Raw genomic sequence first — 23712 nt, forward strand, 5'->3', positions numbered from 1 at the left:
GATCTGTGAAAACCCCAAACAACACATTCCAGACACCCATCACTCGCTGTAAAAACCAGAGACAACATATTCCAGACACCCATCACTCGCTGTAAAAACCAGAGACAACATATTCCAGACACCTATCGCACTTCCTGTAAAACCCCCACACAACACATCTCAGTCACCAATCCCTCTCTAAAAGTCCGAGAAACAGAATCCAGACACCCATCACTCTCTGTAAAAACCAAAGACAACATAATCCAGACACACATCACTCTCTGTAAAAACCAGAGACAACATATTGCAGACACTCATCACTCTCTGTTAAAACCAGAGATAACATATTCCAGACACCCATCACTCTCTGTAAAAACCAGAAACAACATATTCCAGACACCCATCATTCTCAGTAAAAACAAGAGGCAACATATTCCTGACACCCATCACTTTCTGTAAAAAGCAGAGAAAAATTATTCCAGACACCCATCACTCTCTGTAAAATCCAGAGACATATTCCAGACACCCATCATTCTCAGTAAAAACCAGAGACAACATATTCCAGACACTCATCACTCTCTGTAAAAACCAGAGACAACATATTCCAGACACCCATCACTCTCTGTAAAAACCAGAGACAACTCATTCAGGACACCCATCACTCTCTGTAAAAACCAGAGATAACATATTCCAGACACCCATCACTCTCTTTATAACCAGAGACAACATATTCCAGACACCTATCACTCTCTTTAAAAACCAGAGACAACATATTCCAGACACCCATCAATCTCTTTAAAAACCAGAGACAACATATTCCAGACACCCATCATTCTCTGCAAAAACCCAGACCACACATTCCAGACACCCATCATTCTCTTTAAAAACCAGAGACAACATATTCCAGACACCCATCATTCTCTTGAAAAACCAGAGACAACATATTCCAGACACTCATCACTCTCTGTAAAAACCAGTGACAACATATTCCAGACACCTATCACTCTCTTTAAAAACCAGAGACAACATATTCCAGCCACTTATCACTCTCTTTAAAAACCAGAGACAACATATTCCAGACACCCATCATTCTCTGTAAAAACCAGAGACAACACATTCCAGACACCCATCACTCTCTGTAAAAACCAGAGACAACATATTCCAGACACACATCACTCTCTGTAAAAGCCAGAGACAACATATTCCAGACACCCATCACTCTCTGTAAAAACCAGAGACAACTCATTCAGGACACCCATCACTCTCTGTAAAAACCAGAGACAACATATTCCAGACACCCATCAATCTCTTTAAAAACCAGAGACAACATATTCCAGACACCCATCATTCTCTGCAAAAACCCAGACCACACATTCCAGACACCCATCATTCTCTGTAAAATCCAGAGACATATCCCAGACACCAATCATTCTCTGTAAAAACCAGAGACAACATATTCCAGACACCCATCACTCTCTGTGAAACACCAGATAACATGTTACAGATACCTATCACTGGCTCTATCAAACCCACAGGCAAAACATTGCAGACACCCATCACTCTCTGTAAAAAGCCTAGACAACACATTCCAGACAACTATCACTCTGTTAAAAACCCAAAACAACGCAGTCCAGACACCCATCATTCTCTGTAAAAATCCTAGAATAGACATTCAAGACACCCATCATTCTCTGTAAAAATCCTAGAATAGTCGTTCAAGACACCCATAATTCTTTGTAAAAAGACCAGACAACATATTGCAGACACCCATCACACACTGCAATAATTCAAGACAACACATTCCAGACAAACATCACTCTCTAAAAATCCCAGACAACACATTGCAGACACCCATCACTCTCTGTAAAAAGCCCAGGCAACACATCCAAGATACATATCAATCGAGGGAAAAATGCCATACAATACAATACAGAGACCCATCACACACTGAAATTATCCCGGACAAAACATTCCAGACACCAATCACTCTCTATAAAAATCCACAGACTAGACATTCCAGACACCCATCACGATCTGTGAAAACCCCAAACAACACATTCCAGACACCCATCACAATCTGTGAAAACCCCAGTCAACACATTCCAGACACCCATCACTCGCTGTAAAAACCAGAGACAACATATTCCAGACACCTATCGCACTTCCTGTAAAACCCCCACACAACACATCTCAGTCACCAATCCCTCTATAAAAGTCCGAGACAACAGAATCCAGACACCCATCACTCTCTGTAAAAACCAGAGATAACATATTCCAGACACCCATCACTCTCTGTAAAAATCAGAAACAACATATTCCAGACACCCATCATTCTCAGTAAAAACAAGAGGCAACATATTCCAGACACCCATCACTTTCTGTAAAAAGCAGAGAAAACATATTCCAGACACCCATCACTCTCTGTAAAAACCAGAGACAACATATACCAGACACCCATCACACTCTGTAAAAACCAGAGACAACATATTCCAGACACCCATCAGTCGCTGTAAAAACCAGAGACAACATATTCCAGACACCCATCACTCTCTGTAAAATCCAGAGACATATTCCAGACACCCATCATTCTCAGTAAAAACCAGAGACAACATATTCCAGACACTCATCACTCTCTGTAAAAACCAGAGACAACATATCCCAGACACCCATCACTCTCTGTAAAAACCAGAGACAACATATTCCAGACACTCATCACTCTCTGTAAAAACCAGAGATAACATATTCCAGACACCCATCACTCTCTGTAAAAACCAGAAACAACATATTCCAGACACCCATCATTCTCAGTAAAAACAAGAGACAACATATTCCAGACACCCATCACTTTCTGTAAAAAGCAGACAAAACATATTCCAGACACCCATCACTCTCTGTAAAAACCAGAGACAACATATACCAGACACCCATCACACTCTGTAAAAACCAGAGACAACATATTCCAGACACCCATCACTCTCTGTAAATACCAGAGACAACATATTCCAGACACCCATCACTCTCTGTAAAATCCAGAGACATATTCCAGACACCCATCATTCTCAGTAAAAATCAGAGACAACATATCCCAGACACCCATCACTCTCTGTAAAAACCAGAGACAACATATTCCAGACACCCATCACTCTCTGTAAAAACCAGAGACAACTCATTCAGGACACCCATCACTCTCTGTAAAAACCAGAGACAACATATTCCAGACACCCATCACTCTCTTTAAAAACCAGAGACAACATATTCCAGACACCTATCACTCTCTTTAAAAACTAGAGACAACATATTCCAGACACCCATCAATCTCTTTAAAAACCAGAGACAACATATTCCAGACTCCCATCATTCTCTGTAAAAACCCAGACCACACATTCCAGACACCCATCATTCTCTTTAAAAACCAGAGACAACATATTCCAGACACCCATCATTCTCTTGAAAACCAGAGACAACATATTCCAGACACTCATCACTCTCTGTAAAAACCAGAGACAACATATTCCAGACACCTATCACTCTCTTTAAAAACCAGAGACAACATATTCCAGCCACCTATCACTCTCTTTAAAAACCAGAGACAACATATTCCAGACACCCATCATTTTGTGTAAAAACCAGAGACAACATATTCCAGACACCCATCATTCTCTGTAAAAACCAGAGACAACATATTCCAGACACCCATCACGATGTGTGAAAAACCAGAGACAACATATTCCAGACACCCATCACAATCTGTGAAAACCCCAGTCAACACATTCCAGACACCCATCACTCGCTGTAAAAACCAGAGACAACATATTCCAGACACCCATCACTCGCAGTAAAAACCAGAGACAACATATTCCAGACACCTATCGCACTTCCTGTAAAACCCCCACACAACACATCTCAGTCACCAATCCCTCTCTAAAAGTCCGAGAAACAGAATCCAGACACCCATCACTCTCTGTAAAAACCAAAGACAACATAATCCAGACACACATCACTCTCTGTAAAAACCAGAGACAACATATTGCAGACACTCATCACTCTCTGTAAAAACCAGAGATAACATATTCCAGACACCCATCACTCTCTGTAAAAACCAGAAACAACATATTCCAGACACCCATCATTCTCAGTAAAAACAAGAGGCAACATATTCCTGACACCCATCACTTTCTGTAAAAAGCAGAGAAAAATTATTCCAGACACCCATCACTCTCTGTAAAATCCAGAGACATATTCCAGACACCCATCATTCTCAGTAAAAACCAGAGACAACATATTCCAGACACTCATCACTCTCTGTAAAAACCAGAGACAACATATTCCAGACACCCATCACTCTCTGTAAATACCAGAGACAACATATTCCAGACACCCATCACTCTCTGTAAAATCCAGAGACATATTCCAGACACCCATCATTCTCAGTAAAAATCAGAGACAACATATCCCAGACACCCATCACTCTCTGTAAAAACCAGAGACAACATATTCCAGACACCCATCACTCTCTGTAAAAACCAGAGACAACTCATTCAGGACACCCATCACTCTCTGTAAAAACCAGAGACAACATATTCCAGACACCCATCACTCTCTTTAAAAACCAGAGACAACATATTCCAGACACCTATCACTCTCTTTAAAAACTAGAGACAACATATTCCAGACACCCATCAATCTCTTTAAAAACCAGAGACAACATATTCCAGACTCCCATCATTCTCTGTAAAAACCCAGACCACACATTCCAGACACCCATCATTCTCTTTAAAAACCAGAGACAACATATTCCAGACACCCATCATTCTCTTGAAAACCAGAGACAACATATTCCAGACACTCATCACTCTCTGTAAAAACCAGAGACAACATATTCCAGACACCTATCACTCTCTTTAAAAACCAGAGACAACATATTCCAGCCACCTATCACTCTCTTTAAAAACCAGAGACAACATATTCCAGACACCCATCATTTTGTGTAAAAACCAGAGACAACATATTCCAGACACCCATCATTCTCTGTAAAAACCAGAGACAACATATTCCAGACACCCATCACGATGTGTGAAAAACCAGAGACAACATATTCCAGACACCCATCACAATCTGTGAAAACCCCAGTCAACACATTCCAGACACCCATCACTCGCTGTAAAAACCAGAGACAACATATTCCAGACACCCATCACTCGCTGTAAAAACCAGAGACAACATATTCCAGACACCTATCGCACTTCCTGTAAAACCCCCACACAACTCATCTCAGTCACCAATCCCTCTCTAAAAGTCCGAGAAACAGAATCCAGACACCCATCACTCTCTGTAAAAACCAAAGACAACATAATCCAGACACACATCACTCTCTGTAAAAACCAGAGACAACATATTGCAGACACTCATCACTCTCTGTAAAAACCAGAGATAACATATTCCAGACACCCATCACTCTCTGTAAAAACCAGAAACAACATATTCCAGACACCCATCATTCTCAGTAAAAACAAGAGGCAACATATTCCTGACACCCATCACTTTCTGTAAAAAGCAGAGAAAAATTATTCCAGACACCCATCACTCTCTGTAAAATCCAGAGACATATTCCAGACACCCATCATTCTCAGTAAAAACCAGAGACAACATATTCCAGACACTCATCACTCTCTGTAAAAACCAGAGACAACATATTCCAGACACCCATCACTCTCTGTAAAAACCAGAGACAACTCATTCAGGACACCCATCACTCTCTGTAAAAACCAGAGATAACATATTCCAGACACCCATCACTCTCTTTATAACAAGAGACAACATATTCCAGACACCTATCACTCTCTTTAAAAACCAGAGACAACATATTCCAGACACCCATCAATCTCTTTAAAAACCAGAGACAACATATTCCAGACACCCATCATTCTCTGCAAAAACCCAGACCACACATTCCAGACACCCATCATTCTCTTTAAAAACCAGAGACAACATATTCCAGACACCCATCATTCTCTTGAAAAACCAGAGACAACATATTCCAGACACTCATCACTCTCTGTAAAAACCAGAGACAACATATTCCAGACACCTATCACTCTCTTTAAAAACCAGACAACATATTCCAGCCACTTATCACTCTCTTTAAAAACCAGAGACAACATATTCCAGACACCCATCATTCTGTGTAAAAACCAGAGACAACATATTCCAGACACCCATCACGATGTTTGAAAAACCAGAGACAACATATTCCAGACACCCATCACTCTCTGTATAAACCAGACAACACATTCCAGACACCCATCACTCTCTGTAAAAACCAGAGACAACATATTCCAGACACCCATCACTCTCTGTAAAAGCCAGAGACAACATATTCCAGACACCCATCACTCTCTGTAAAAACCAGAGACAACATATTCCAGACACCCATCACTCTCTGTAAAATCCAGAGACATATTCCAGACACCAATCATTCTCTGTAAAAACCAGAGACAACATATTCCAGACACCCATCACTCTCTGTGAAACACCAGATAACATGTTACAGATACCTATCACTGGCTCTATCAAACCCACAGGCAAAACATTGCAGACACCCATCACACTCTGTAAAAAGCCTAGACAACACATTCCAGACAACTATCACTCTGTTAAAAACCCAAAACAACGCAGTCCAGACACCCATCATTCTCTGTAAAAATCCTAGAATAGACATTCAAGACACCCATCATTCTCTGTAAAAATCCTAGAATAGTCGTTCAAGACACCCATAATTCTTTGTAAAAAGACCAGACAACATATTGCAGACACCCATCACACACTGCAATAATTCAAGACAACACATTCCAGACAAACATCACTCTCTAAAAATCCCAGACAACACATTGCAGACACCCATCACTCTCTGTAAAAAGCCCAGGCAACACATCCAAGATACATATCAATCGAGGGAAATATGCCATACAATACAATACAGAGACCAATCACACACTGAAATTATCCCGGACAAAACATTCCAGACACCAATCACTCTCTATAAAAATCCACAGACTAGACATTCCAGACACCCATCACGATCTGTGAAAACCCCAAACAACACATTCCAGACACCCATCACAATCTGTGAAAACCCCAGTCAACACATTCCAGACACCCATCACTCGCTGTAAAAACCAGAGACAACATATTCCAGACACCTATCGCACTTCCTGTAAAACCCCCACACAACACATCTCAGTCACCAATCCCTCTATAAAAGTCCGAGACAACAGAATCCAGACACCCATCACTCTCTGTAAAAACCAGAGATAACATATTCCAGACACCCATCACTCTCTGTAAAAACCAGAAACAACATATTCCAGACACCCATCATTCTCAGTAAAAACAAGAGGCAACATATTCCAGACACCCATCACTTTCTGTAAAAAGCAGAGAAAACATATTCCAGACACCCATCACTCTCTGTAAAAACCAGAGACAACATATACCAGACACCCATCACACTCTGTAAAAACCAGAGACAACATATTCCAGACACCCATCAGTCGCTGTAAAAACCAGAGACAACATATTCCAGACACTCATCACTCTCTGTAAAAACCAGAGACAACATATTCCAGACACCCATCACTCTCTGTAAAAACCAGAGACAACTCATTCAGGACACCCATCACTCTCTGTAAAAACCAGAGATAACATATTCCAGACACCCATCACTCTCTTTATAACAAGAGACAACATATTCCAGACACCTATCACTCTCTTTAAAAACCAGAGACAACATATTCCAGACACCCATCAATCTCTTTAAAAACCAGAGACAACATATTCCAGACACCCATCATTCTCTGCAAAAACCCAGACCACACATTCCAGACACCCATCATTCTCTTTAAAAACCAGAGACAACATATTCCAGACACCCATCATTCTCTTGAAAAACCAGAGACAACATATTCCAGACACTCATCACTCTCTGTAAAAACCAGAGACAACATATTCCAGACACCTATCACTCTCTTTAAATACCAGACAACATATTCCAGCCACTTATCACTCTCTTTAAAAACCAGAGACAACATATTCCAGACACCCATCATTCTGTGTAAAAACCAGAGACAACATATTCCAGACACCCATCACGATGTTTGAAAAACCAGAGACAACATATTCCAGACACCCATCACTCTCTGTATAAACCAGACAACACATTCCAGACACCCATCACTCTCTGTAAAAACCAGAGACAACATATTCCAGACACCCATCACTCTCTGTAAAAGCCAGAGACAACATATTCCAGACACCCATCACTCTCTGTAAAAACCAGAGACAACATATTCCAGACACCCATCACTCTCTGTAAAATCCAGAGACATATTCCAGACACCAATCATTCTCTGTAAAAACCAGAGACAACATATTCCAGACACCCATCACTCTCTGTGAAACACCAGATAACATGTTACAGATACCTATCACTGGCTCTATCAAACCCACAGGCAAAACATTGCAGACACCCATCACACTCTGTAAAAAGCCTAGACAACACATTCCAGACAACTATCACTCTGTTAAAAACCCAAAACAACGCAGTCCAGACACCCATCATTCTCTGTTAAAATCCTAGAATAGACATTCAAGACACCCATCATTCTCTGTAAAAATCCTAGAATAGTCGTTCAAGACACCCATAATTCTTTGTAAAAAGACCAGACAACATATTGCAGACACCCATCACACACTGCAATAATTCAAGACAACACATTCCAGACAAACATCACTCTCTAAAAATCCCAGACAACACATTGCAGACACCCATCACTCTCTGTAAAAAGCCCAGGCAACACATCCAAGATACATATCAATCGAGGGAAAAATGCCATACAATACAATACAGAGACCCATCACACACTGAAATTATCCCGGACAAAACATTCCAGACACCAATCACTCTCTATAAAAATCCACAGACTAGACATTCCAGACACCCATCACGATCTGTGAAAACCCCAAACAACACATTCCAGACACCCATCACAATCTGTGAAAACCCCAGTCAACACATTCCAGACACCCATCACTCGCTGTAAAAACCAGAGACAACATATTCCAGACACCTATCGCACTTCCTGTAAAACCCCCACACAACACATCTCAGTCACCAATCCCTCTATAAAAGTCCGAGACAACAGAATCCAGACACCCATCACTCTCTGTAAAAACCAGAGATAACATATTCCAGACACCCATCACTCTCTGTAAAAACCAGAAACAACATATTCCAGACACCCATCATTCTCAGTAAAAACAAGAGGCAACATATTCCAGACACCCATCACTTTCTGTAAAAAGCAGAGAAAACATATTCCAGACACCCATCACTCTCTGTAAAAACCAGAGACAACATATACCAGACACCCATCACACTCTGTAAAAACCAGAGACAACATATTCCAGACACCCATCAGTCGCTGTAAAAACCAGAGACAACATATTCCAGACACTCATCACTCTCTGTAAAAACCAGAGACAACATATTCCAGACACCCATCACTCTCTGTAAAAACCAGAGACAACTCATTCAGGACACCCATCACTCTCTGTAAAAACCAGAGATAACATATTCCAGACACCCATCACTCTCTTTATAACAAGAGACAACATATTCCAGACACCTATCACTCTCTTTAAAAACCAGAGACAACATATTCCAGACACCCATCAATCTCTTTAAAAACCAGAGACAACATATTCCAGACACCCATCATTCTCTGCAAAAACCCAGACCACACATTCCAGACACCCATCATTCTCTTTAAAAACCAGAGACAACATATTCCAGACACCCATCATTCTCTTGAAAAACCAGAGACAACATATTCCAGACACTCATCACTCTCTGTAAAAACCAGAGACAACATATTCCAGACACCTATCACTCTCTTTAAATACCAGACAACATATTCCAGCCACTTATCACTCTCTTTAAAAACCAGAGACAACATATTCCAGACACCCATCATTCTGTGTAAAAACCAGAGACAACATATTCCAGACACCCATCACGATGTTTGAAAAACCAGAGACAACATATTCCAGACACCCATCACTCTCTGTATAAACCAGACAACACATTCCAGACACCCATCACTCTCTGTAAAAACCAGAGACAACATATTCCAGACACCCATCACTCTCTGTAAAAGCCAGAGACAACATATTCCAGACACCCATCACTCTCTGTAAAAACCAGAGACAACATATTCCAGACACCCATCACTCTCTGTAAAATCCAGAGACATATTCCAGACACCAATCATTCTCTGTAAAAACCAGAGACAACATATTCCAGACACCCATCACTCTCTGTGAAACACCAGATAACATGTTACAGATACCTATCACTGGCTCTATCAAACCCACAGGCAAAACATTGCAGACACCCATCACACTCTGTAAAAAGCCTAGACAACACATTCCAGACAACTATCACTCTGTTAAAAACCCAAAACAACGCAGTCCAGACACCCATCATTCTCTGTTAAAATCCTAGAATAGACATTCAAGACACCCATCATTCTCTGTAAAAATCCTAGAATAGTCGTTCAAGACACCCATAATTCTTTGTAAAAAGACCAGACAACATATTGCAGACACCCATCACACACTGCAATAATTCAAGACAACACATTCCAGACAAACATCACTCTCTAAAAATCCCAGACAACACATTGCAGACACCCATCACTCTCTGTAAAAAGCCCAGGCAACACATCCAAGATACATATCAATCGAGGGAAAAATGCCATACAATACAATACAGAGACCCATCACACACTGAAATTATCCCGGACAAAACATTCCAGACACCAATCACTCTCTATAAAAATCCACAGACTAGACATTCCAGACACCCATCACGATCTGTGAAAACCCCAAACAACACATTCCAGACACCCATCACAATCTGTGAAAACCCCAGTCAACACATTCCAGACACCCATCACTCGCTGTAAAAACCAGAGACAACATATTCCAGACACCTATCGCACTTCCTGTAAAACCCCCACACAACACATCTCAGTCACCAATCCCTCTATAAAAGTCCGAGACAACAGAATCCAGACACCCATCACTCTCTGTAAAAACCAGAGATAACATATTCCAGACACCCATCACTCTCTGTAAAAACCAGAAACAACATATTCCAGACACCCATCATTCTCAGTAAAAACAAGAGGCAACATATTCCAGACACCCATCACTTTCTGTAAAAAGCAGAGAAAACATATTCCAGACACCCATCACTCTCTGTAAAAACCAGAGACAACATATACCAGACACCCATCACACTCTGTAAAAACCAGAGACAACATATTCCAGACACCCATCAGTCGCTGTAAAAACCAGAGACAACATATTCCAGACACTCATCACTCTCTGTAAAAACCAGAGACAACATATTCCAGACACCCATCACTCTCTGTAAAAACCAGAGACAACTCATTCAGGACACCCATCACTCTCTGTAAAAACCAGAGATAACATATTCCAGACACCCATCACTCTCTTTATAACAAGAGACAACATATTCCAGACACCTATCACTCTCTTTAAAAACCAGAGACAACATATTCCAGACACCCATCAATCTCTTTAAAAACCAGAGACAACATATTCCAGACACCCATCATTCTCTGCAAAAACCCAGACCACACATTCCAGACACCCATCATTCTCTTTAAAAACCAGAGACAACATATTCCAGACACCCATCATTCTCTTGAAAAACCAGAGACAACATATTCCAGACACTCATCACTCTCTGTAAAAACCAGAGACAACATATTCCAGACACCTATCACTCTCTTTAAATACCAGACAACATATTCCAGCCACTTATCACTCTCTTTAAAAACCAGAGACAACATATTCCAGACACCCATCATTCTGTGTAAAAACCAGAGACAACATATTCCAGACACCCATCACGATGTTTGAAAAACCAGAGACAACATATTCCAGACACCCATCACTCTCTGTATAAACCAGACAACACATTCCAGACACCCATCACTCTCTGTAAAAACCAGAGACAACATATTCCAGACACCCATCACTCTCTGTAAAAGCCAGAGACAACATATTCCAGACACCCATCACTCTCTGTAAAAACCAGAGACAACATATTCCAGACACCCATCACTCTCTGTAAAATCCAGAGACATATTCCAGACACCAATCATTCTCTGTAAAAACCAGAGACAACATATTCCAGACACCCATCACTCTCTGTGAAACACCAGATAACATGTTACAGATACCTATCACTGGCTCTATCAAACCCACAGGCAAAACATTGCAGACACCCATCACACTCTGTAAAAAGCCTAGACAACACATTCCAGACAACTATCACTCTGTTAAAAACCCAAAACAACGCAGTCCAGACACCCATCATTCTCTGTTAAAATCCTAGAATAGACATTCAAGACACCCATCATTCTCTGTAAAAATCCTAGAATAGTCGTTCAAGACACCCATAATTCTTTGTAAAAAGACCAGACAACATATTGCAGACACCCATCACACACTGCAATAATTCAAGACAACACATTCCAGACAAACATCACTCTCTAAAAATCCCAGACAACACATTGCAGACACCCATCACTCTCTGTAAAAAGCCCAGGCAACACATCCAAGATACATATCAATCGAGGGAAAAATGCCATACAATACAATACAGAGACCCATCACACACTGAAATTATCCCGGACAAAACATTCCAGACACCAATCACTCTCTATAAAAATCCACAGACTAGACATTCCAGACACCCATCACGATCTGTGAAAACCCCAAACAACACATTCCAGACACCCATCACAATCTGTGAAAACCCCAGTCAACACATTCCAGACACCCATCACTCGCTGTAAAAACCAGAGACAACATATTCCAGACACCTATCGCACTTCCTGTAAAACCCCCACACAACACATCTCAGTCACCAATCCCTCCATAAAAGTCCGAGACAACAGAATCCAGACACCCATCACTCTCTGTAAAAACCAGAGATAACATATTCCAGACACCCATCACTCTCTGTAAAAACCAGAAACAACATATTCCAGACACCCATCATTCTCAGTAAAAACAAGAGGCAACATATTCCAGACACCCATCACTTTCTGTAAAAAGCAGAGAAAACATATTCCAGACACCCATCACTCTCTGTAAAAACCAGAGACAACATATACCAGACACCCATCACACTCTGTAAAAACCAGAGACAACATATTCCAGACACCCATCAGTCGCTGTAAAAACCAGAGACAACATATTCCAGACACTCATCACTCTCTGTAAAAACCAGAGACAACATATTCCAGACACCCATCACTCTCTGTAAAAACCAGAGACAACTCATTCAGGACACCCATCACTCTCTGTAAAAACCAGAGATAACATATTCCAGACACCCATCACTCTCTTTATAACAAGAGACAACATATTCCAGACACCTATCACTCTCTTTAAAAACCAGAGACAACATATTCCAGACACCCATCAATCTCTTTAAAAACCAGAGACAACATATTCCAGACACCCATCATTCTCTGCAAAAACCCAGACCACACATTCCAGACACCCATCATTCTCTTTAAAAACCAGAGACAACATATTCCAGACACCCATCATTCTCTTGAAAAACCAGAGACAACATATTCCAGACACTCATCACTCTCTGTAAAAACCAGAGACAACATATTCCAGACACCTATCACTCTCTTTAAATACCAGACAACATATTCCAGCCACTTATCACTCTCTTTAAAAACCAGAGACAACATATTCCAGACACCCATCATTCTGTGTAAAAACCAGAGACAACATATTCCAGACACCCATCACGATGTTTGAAAAACCAGAGACAACATATTCCAGACACCCATCACTCTCTGTATAAACCAGACAACACATTCCAGACACCCATCACTCTCTGTAAAAACCAGAGACAACATATTCCAGACACCCATCACTCTCTGTAAAAGCCAGAGACAACATATTCCAGACACCCATCACTCTCTGTAAAAACCAGAGACAACATATTCCAGACACCCATCACTCTCTGTAAAATCCAGAGACATATTCCAGACACCAATCATTCTCTGTAAAAACCAGAGACAACATATTCCAGACACCCATCACTCTCTGTGAAACACCAGATAACATGTTACAGATACCTATCACTGGCTCTATCAAACCCACAGGCAAAACATTGCAGACACCCATCACACTCTGTAAAAAGCCTAGACAACACATTCCAGACAACTATCACTCTGTTAAAAACCCAAAACAACGCAGTCCAGACACCCATCATTCTCTGTTAAAATCCTAGAATAGACATTCAAGACACCCATCATTCTCTGTAAAAATCCTAGAATAGTCGTTCAAGACACCCATAATTCTTTGTAAAAAGACCAGACAACATATTGCAGACACCCATCACACACTGCAATAATTCAAGACAACACATTCCAGACAAACATCACTCTCTAAAAATCCCAGACAACACATTGCAGACACCCATCACTCTCTGTAAAAAGCCCAGGCAACACATCCAAGATACATATCAATCGAGGGAAAAATGCCATACAATACAATACAGAGACCCATCACACACTGAAATTATCCCGGACAAAACATTCCAGACACCAATCACTCTCTATAAAAATCCACAGACTAGACATTCCAGACACCCATCACGATCTGTGAAAACCCCAAACAACACATTCCAGACACCCATCACAATCTGTGAAAACCCCAGTCAACACATTCCAGACACCCATCACTCGCTGTAAAAACCAGAGACAACATATTCCAGACACCTATCGCACTTCCTGTAAAACCCCCACACAACACATCTCAGTCACCAATCCCTCTATAAAAGTCCGAGACAACAGAATCCAGACACCCATCACTCTCTGTAAAAACCAGAGATAACATATTCCAGACACCCATCACTCTCTGTAAAAACCAGAAACAACATATTCCAGACACCCATCATTCTCAGTAAAAACAAGAGGCAACATATTCCAGACACCCATCACTTTCTGTAAAAAGCAGAGAAAACATATTCCAGACACCCATCACTCTCTGTAAAAACCAGAGACAACATATACCAGACACCCATCACACTCTGTAAAAACCAGAGACAACATATTCCAGACACCCATCAGTCGCTGTAAAAACCAGAGACAACATATTCCAGACACCCATCACTCTCTGTAAAATCCAGAGACATATTCCAGACACCCATCATTCTCAGTAAAAACCAGAGACAACATATTCCAGACACTCATCACTCTCTGTAAAAACCAGAGACAACATATCCCAGACACCCATCACTCTCTGTAAAAACCAGAGACAACATATTCCAGACACTCATCACTCTCTGTAAAAACCAGAGATAACATATTCCAGACACCCATCACTCTCTGTAAAAACCAGAAACAACATATTCCAGACACCCATCATTCTCAGTAAAAACAAGAGGCAACATATTCCAGACACCCATCACTTTCTGTAAAAAGCAGACAAAACATATTCCAGACACCCATCACTCTCTGTAAAAACCAGAAACAACATATTCCAGACACCCATCATTCTCAGTAAAAACAAGAGGCAACATATTCCAGACACCCATCACTTTCTGTAAAAAGCAGAGAAAACATATTCCAGACACCCATCACTCTCTGTAAAAACCAGAGACAACATATACCAGACACCCATCACACTCTGTAAAAACCAGAGACAACATATTCCAGACACCCATCAGTCGCTGTAAAAACCAGAGACAACATATTCCAGACACTCATCACTCTCTGTAAAAACCAGAGACAACATATTCCAGACACCCATCACTCTCTGTAAAAACCAGAGACAACTCATTCAGGACACCCATCACTCTCTGTAAAAACCAGAGATAACATATTCCAGACACCCATCACTCTCTTTATAACAAGAGACAACATATTCCAGACACCTATCACTCTCTTTAAAAACCAGAGACAACATATTCCAGACACCCATCAATCTCTTTAAAAACCAGAGACAACATATTCCAGACACCCATCATTCTCTGCAAAAACCCAGACCACACATTCCAGACACCCATCATTCTCTTTAAAAACCAGAGACAACATATTCCAGACACCCATCATTCTCTTGAAAAACCAGAGACAACATATTCCAGACACTCATCACTCTCTGTAAAAACCAGAGACAACATATTCCAGACACCTATCACTCTCTTTAAATACCAGACAACATATTCCAGCCACTTATCACTCTCTTTAAAAACCAGAGACAACATATTCCAGACACCCATCATTCTGTGTAAAAACCAGAGACAACATATTCCAGACACCCATCACGATGTTTGAAAAACCAGAGACAACATATTCCAGACACCCATCACTCTCTGTATAAACCAGACAACACATTCCAGACACCCATCACTCTCTGTAAAAACCAGAGACAACATATTCCAGACACCCATCACTCTCTGTAAAAGCCAGAGACAACATATTCCAGACACCCATCACTCTCTGTAAAAACCAGAGACAACATATTCCAGACACCCATCACTCTCTGTAAAATCCAGAGACATATTCCAGACACCAATCATTCTCTGTAAAAACCAGAGACAACATATTCCAGACACCCATCACTCTCTGTGAAACACCAGATAACATGTTACAGATACCTATCACTGGCTCTATCAAACCCACAGGCAAAACATTGCAGACACCCATCACACTCTGTAAAAAGCCTAGACAACACATTCCAGACAACTATCACTCTGTTAAAAACCCAAAACAACGCAGTCCAGACACCCATCATTCTCTGTTAAAATCCTAGAATAGACATTCAAGACACCCATCATTCTCTGTAAAAATCCTAGAATAGTCGTTCAAGACACCCATAATTCTTTGTAAAAAGACCAGACAACATATTGCAGACACCCATCACACACTGCAATAATTCAAGACAACACATTCCAGACAAACATCACTCTCTAAAAATCCCAGACAACACATTGCAGACACCCATCACTCTCTGTAAAAAGCCCAGGCAACACATCCAAGATACATATCAATCGAGGGAAAAATGCCATACAATACAATACAGAGACCCATCACACACTGAAATTATCCCGGACAAAACATTCCAGACACCAATCACTCTCTATAAAAATCCACAGACTAGACATTCCAGACACCCATCACGATCTGTGAAAACCCCAAACAACACATTCCAGACACCCATCACAATCTGTGAAAACCCCAGTCAACACATTCCAGACACCCATCACTCGCTGTAAAAACCAGAGACAACATATTCCAGACACCTATCGCACTTCCTGTAAAACCCCCACACAACACATCTCAGTCACCAATCCCTCTATAAAAGTCCGAGACAACAGAATCCAGACACCCATCACTCTCTGTAAAAACCAGAGATAACATATTCCAGACACCCATCACTCTCTGTAAAAACCAGAAACAACATATTCCAGACACCCATCATTCTCAGTAAAAACAAGAGGCAACATATTCCAGACACCCATCACTTTCTGTAAAAAGCAGAGAAAACATATTCCAGACACCCATCACTCTCTGTAAAAACCAGAGACAACATATACCAGACACCCATCACACTCTGTAAAAACCAGAGACAACATATTCCAGACACCCATCAGTCGCTGTAAAAACCAGAGACAACATATTCCAGACACCCATCACTCTCTGTAAAATCCAGAGACATATTCCAGACACCCATCATTCTCAGTAAAAACCAGAGACAACATATTCCAGACACTCATCACTCTCTGTAAAAACCAGAGACAACATATCCCAGACACCCATCACTCTCTGTAAAAACCAGAGACAACATATTCCAGACACTCATCACTCTCTGTAAAAACCAGAGATAACATATTCCAGACACCCATCACTCTCTGTAAAAACCAGAAACAACATATTCCAGACACCCATCATTCTCAGTAAAAACAAGAGGCAACATATTCCAGACACCCATCACTTTCTGTAAAAAGCAGACAAAACATATTCCAGACACCCATCACTCTCTGTAAAAACCAGAGACAACATATACCAGACACCCATCACACTCTGTAAAAACCAGAGACAACATATTCCAGACACCCATCACTCTCTGTAAATACCAGAGACAACATATTCCAGACACCCATCACTCTCTGTAAAATCCAGAGACATATTCCAGACACCCATCATTCTCAGTAAAAATCAGAGACAACATATCCCAGACACCCATCACTCTCTGTAAAAACCAGAGACAACATATTCCAGACACCCATCACTCTCTGTAAAAACCAGAGACAACTCATTCAGGAAACCCATCACTCTCTGTAAAAACCAGAGACAACATATTCCAGACACCCATCACTCTCTTTAAAAACCAGAGACAACATATTCCAGACACCTATCACTCTCTTTAAAAACCAGAGACAACATATTCCAGACACCCATCAATCTCTTTAAAAACCAGAGACAACATATTCCAGACTCCCATCATTCTCTGTAAAAACCCAGACCACACATTCCAGACACCCATCATTCTCTTTAAAAACCAGAGACAACATATTCCAGACACCCATCATTCTCTTGAAAACCAGAGACAACATATTCCAGACACTCATCACTCTCTGTAAAAACCAGAGACAACATATTCCAGACACCTATCACTCTCTTTAAAAACCAGAGACAACATATTCCAGCCACCTATCACTCTCTTTAAACACCAGAGACAACATATTCCAGACACCCATCATTCTGTGTAAAAACCAGAGACAACATATTCCAGACACCCATCATTCTCTGTAAAAACCAGAGACAACATATTCCAGACACCCATCACGATGTGTGAAAAACCAGAGACAACATATTCCAGACACCCATCACAATCTGTGAAAACCCCAGTCAACACATTCCAGACACCCATCACTCGCTGTAAAAACCAGAGACAACATATTCCAGACACCCATCACTCGCTGTAAAAACCAGAGACAACATATTCCAGACACCTATCGCACTTCCTGTAAAACCCCCACACAACACATCTCAGTCACCAATCCCTCTCTAAAAGTCCGAGAAACAGAATCCAGACACCCATCACTCTCTGTAAAAACCAAAGACAACATAATCCAGACACACATCACTCTCTGTAAAAACCAGAGACAACATATTGCAGACACTCATCACTCTCTGTAAAAACCAGAGATAACATATTCCAGACACCCATCACTCTCTGTAAAAACCAGAAACAACATATTCCAGACACCCATCATTCTCAGTAAAAACAAGAGGCAACATATTCCTGACACCCATCACTTTCTGTAAAAAGCAGAGAAAAATTATTCCAGACACCCATCACTCTCAGTAAAAACCAGAGACAACATATTCCAGACACTCATCACTCTCTGTAAAAACCAGAGACAACATATTCCAGACACCCATCACTCTCTGTAAAAACCAGAGACAACTCATTCAGGACACCCATCACTCTCTGTAAAAACCAGAGATAACATATTCCAGACACCCATCACTCTCTTTATAACAAGAGACAACATATTCCAGACACCTATCACTCTCTTTAAAAACCAGAGACAACATATTCCAGACACCCATCAATCTCTTTAAAAACCAGAGACAACATATTCCAGACACCCATCATTCTCTGCAAAAACCCAGACCACACATTCCAGACACCCATCATTCTCTTTAAAAACCAGAGACAACATATTCCAGACACCCATCATTCTCTTGAAAAACCAGAGACAACATATTCCAGACACTCATCACTCTCTGTAAAAACCAGAGACAACATATTCCAGACACCTATCACTCTCTTTAAAAACCAGACAACATATTCCAGCCACTTATCACTCTCTTTAAAAACCAGAGACAACATATTCCAGACACCCATCATTCTGTGTAAAAACCAGAGACAACATATTCCAGACACCCATCACGATGTTTGAAAAACCAGAGACAACATATTCCAGACACCCATCACTCTCTGTATAAACCAGACAACACATTCCAGACACCCATCACTCTCTGTAAAAACCAGAGACAACATATTCCAGACACCCATCACTCTCTGTAAAAGCCAGAGACAACATATTCCAGACACCCATCACTCTCTGTAAAAACCAGAGACAACATATTCCAGACACCCATCACTCTCTGTAAAATCCAGAGACATATTCCAGACACCAATCATTCTCTGTAAAAACCAGAGACAACATATTCCAGACACCCATCACTCTCTGTGAAACACCAGATAACATGTTACAGATACCTATCACTGGCTCTATCAAACCCACAGGCAAAACATTGCAGACACCCATCACACTCTGTAAAAAGCCTAGACAACACATTCCAGACAACTATCACTCTGTTAAAAACCCAAAACAACGCAGTCCAGACACCCATCATTCTCTGTAAAAATCCTAGAATAGACATTCAAGACACCCATCATTCTCTGTAAAAATCCTAGAATAGTCGTTCAAGACACCCATAATTCTTTGCAAAAAGACCAGACAAAATATTGCAGACACCCATCACACACTGCAATAATTCAAGACAACACCTTCCAGACAAACATCACTCTCTAAAAATCCCAGACAACACATTGCAGACACCCATCACTCTCTGTAAAAAGCCCAGGCAACACATCCAAGATACATATCAATCGAGGGAAAAATGCCATACAATACAATACAGAGACCCATCACACACTGAAATTATCCCGGACAAAACATTCCAGACACCAATCACTCTCTATAAAAATCCACAGACTAGACATTCCAGACACTCATCACGATCTGTGAAAACCCCAAACAACACATTCCAGACACCCATCACAATCTGTGAAAACCCCAGACAACACATTCCAGACACCCATCACTCGCTGTAAAAACCAGAGACAACATATTCCAGACACCTATCGCACTTCCTGTAAAACCCCCACACAACACATCTCAGTCACCAATCCCTCTATAAAAGTCCGAGACAACAGAATCCAGACACCCATCACTCTCTGTAAAAACCAAAGACAACATAATCCAGACACACATCACTCTCTGTAAAAACCAGAGACAACATATTCCAGACACCCATCATTCTCTGTAAAAACCCAGACCACACATTCCAGACACCCATCATTCTCTTTAAAAACCAGAGACAACATATTCCAGACACCCATCATTCTCCTGAAAACCAGAGACAACATATTCCAGACACTCATCACTCTCTGTAAAAACCAGAGACAACATATTCCAGACACCCATCACACTCTGTAAAAACCAGAGACAACATATTCCAGACACCCATCACTCTCTGTAAAAACCAGAGACAACATATTCCAGACACCCATCACTCTCTGTAAAATCCAGAGACATATTCCAGACACCCATCATTCTCAGTAAAAATCAGAGACAACATATCCCAGACACCCATCACTCTCTGTAAAAACCAGAGACAACATATTCCAGACACCCATCACTCTCTGTAAAAACCAGAGACAACTCATTCAGGACACCCATCACTCTCTGTAAAAACCAGAGACAACATATTCCAGACACCCATCACTCTCTGTAAAATCCAGAGACATATTCCAGACACCCATCATTCTCAGTAAAAATCAGAGACAACATATTCCAGACACCCATCACTCTCTGTAAAAGCCAGAGACAACATATTCCAGACACCCATCACTCTCTGTAAAAACCAGAGACAACATATTCCAGACACCCATCACTCTCTGTAAAATCCAGAGACATATTCCAGACACCAATCATTCTCTGTAAAAACCAGAGACAACATATTCCAGACACCCATCACTCTCTGTGAAACACCAGATAACATGTTACAGATACCTATCACTGGCTCTATCAAACCCACAGGCAAAACATTGCAGACACCCATCACACTCTGTAAAAAGCCTAGACAACACATTCCAGACAACTATCACTCTGTTAAAAACCCAAAACAACGCAGTCCAGACACCCATCATTCTCTGTAAAAATCCTAGAATAGACATTCAAGACACCCATCATTCTCTGTAAAAATCCTAGAATAGTCGTTCAAGACACCCATAATTCTTTGCAAAAAGACCAGACAAAATATTGCAGACACCCATCACACACTGCAATAATTCAAGACAACACCTTCCAGACAAACATCACTCTCTAAAAATCCCAGACAACACATTGCAGACACCCATCACTCTCTGTAAAAAGCCCAGGCAACACATCCAAGATACATATCAATCGAGGGAAAAATGCCATACAATACAATACAGAGACCCATCACACACTGAAATTATCCCGGACAAAACATTCCAGACACCAATCACTCTCTATAAAAATCCACAGACTAGACATTCCAGACACTCATCACGATCTGTGAAAACCCCAAACAACACATTCCAGACACCCATCACAATCTGTGAAAACCCCAGACAACACATTCCAGACACCCATCACTCGCTGTAAAAACCAGAGACAACATATTCCAGACACCTATCGCACTTCCTGTAAAACCCCCACACAACACATCTCAGTCACCAATCCCTCTATAAAAGTCCGAGACAACAGAATCCAGACACCCATCACTCTCTGTAAAAACCAAAGACAACATAATCCAGACACACATCACTCTCTGTAAAAACCAGAGACAACATATTCCAGACACCCATCATTCTCTGTAAAAACCCAGACCACACATTCCAGACACCCATCATTCTCTTTAAAAACCAGAGACAACATATTCCAGACACCCATCATTCTCCTGAAAACCAGAGACAACATATTCCAGACACTCATCACTCTCTGTAAAAACCAGAGACAACATATTCCAGACACCCATCACACTCTGTAAAAACCAGAGACAACATATTCCAGACACCCATCACTCTCTGTAAAAACCAGAGACAACATATTCCAGACACCCATCACTCTCTGTAAAATCCAGAGACATATTCCAGACACCCATCATTCTCAGTAAAAATCAGAGACAACATATCCCAGACACCCATCACTCTCTGTAAAAACCAGAGACAACATATTCCAGACACCCATCACTCTCTGTAAAAACCAGAGACAACTCATTCAGGACACCCATCACTCTCTGTAAAAACCAGAGACAACATATTCCAGACACCCATCACTCTCTTTAAAAACCAGAGACAACATATTCCAGACACCTATCACTCTCTTTAAAAACCAGAGACAACATATTCCAGACACCCATCAATCTCTTTAAAAACCAGAGACAACATATTCCAGACTCCCATCATTCTCTGTAAAAACCCAGACCACACATTCCAGACACCCATCATTCTCTTTAAAAACCAGAGACAACATATTCCAGACACCCATCATTCTCTTGAAAACCAGAGACAACATATTCCAGACACCCATCACTCTCTGTAAAATCCAGAGACATATTCCAGACACCCATCATTCTCAGTAAAAACCAGAGACAACATATTCCAGACACTCATCACTCTCTGTAAAAACCAGAGACAACATATCCCAGACACCCATCACTCTCTGTAAAAACCAGAGACAACATATTCCAGACACTCATCACTCTCTGTAAAAACCAG

Source organism: Hemitrygon akajei, chromosome 11, assembly GCF_048418815.1.
Source record: "Hemitrygon akajei chromosome 11, sHemAka1.3, whole genome shotgun sequence".
In the NCBI taxonomy this organism is placed as follows: Eukaryota; Metazoa; Chordata; class Chondrichthyes; order Myliobatiformes; family Dasyatidae; genus Hemitrygon; species Hemitrygon akajei.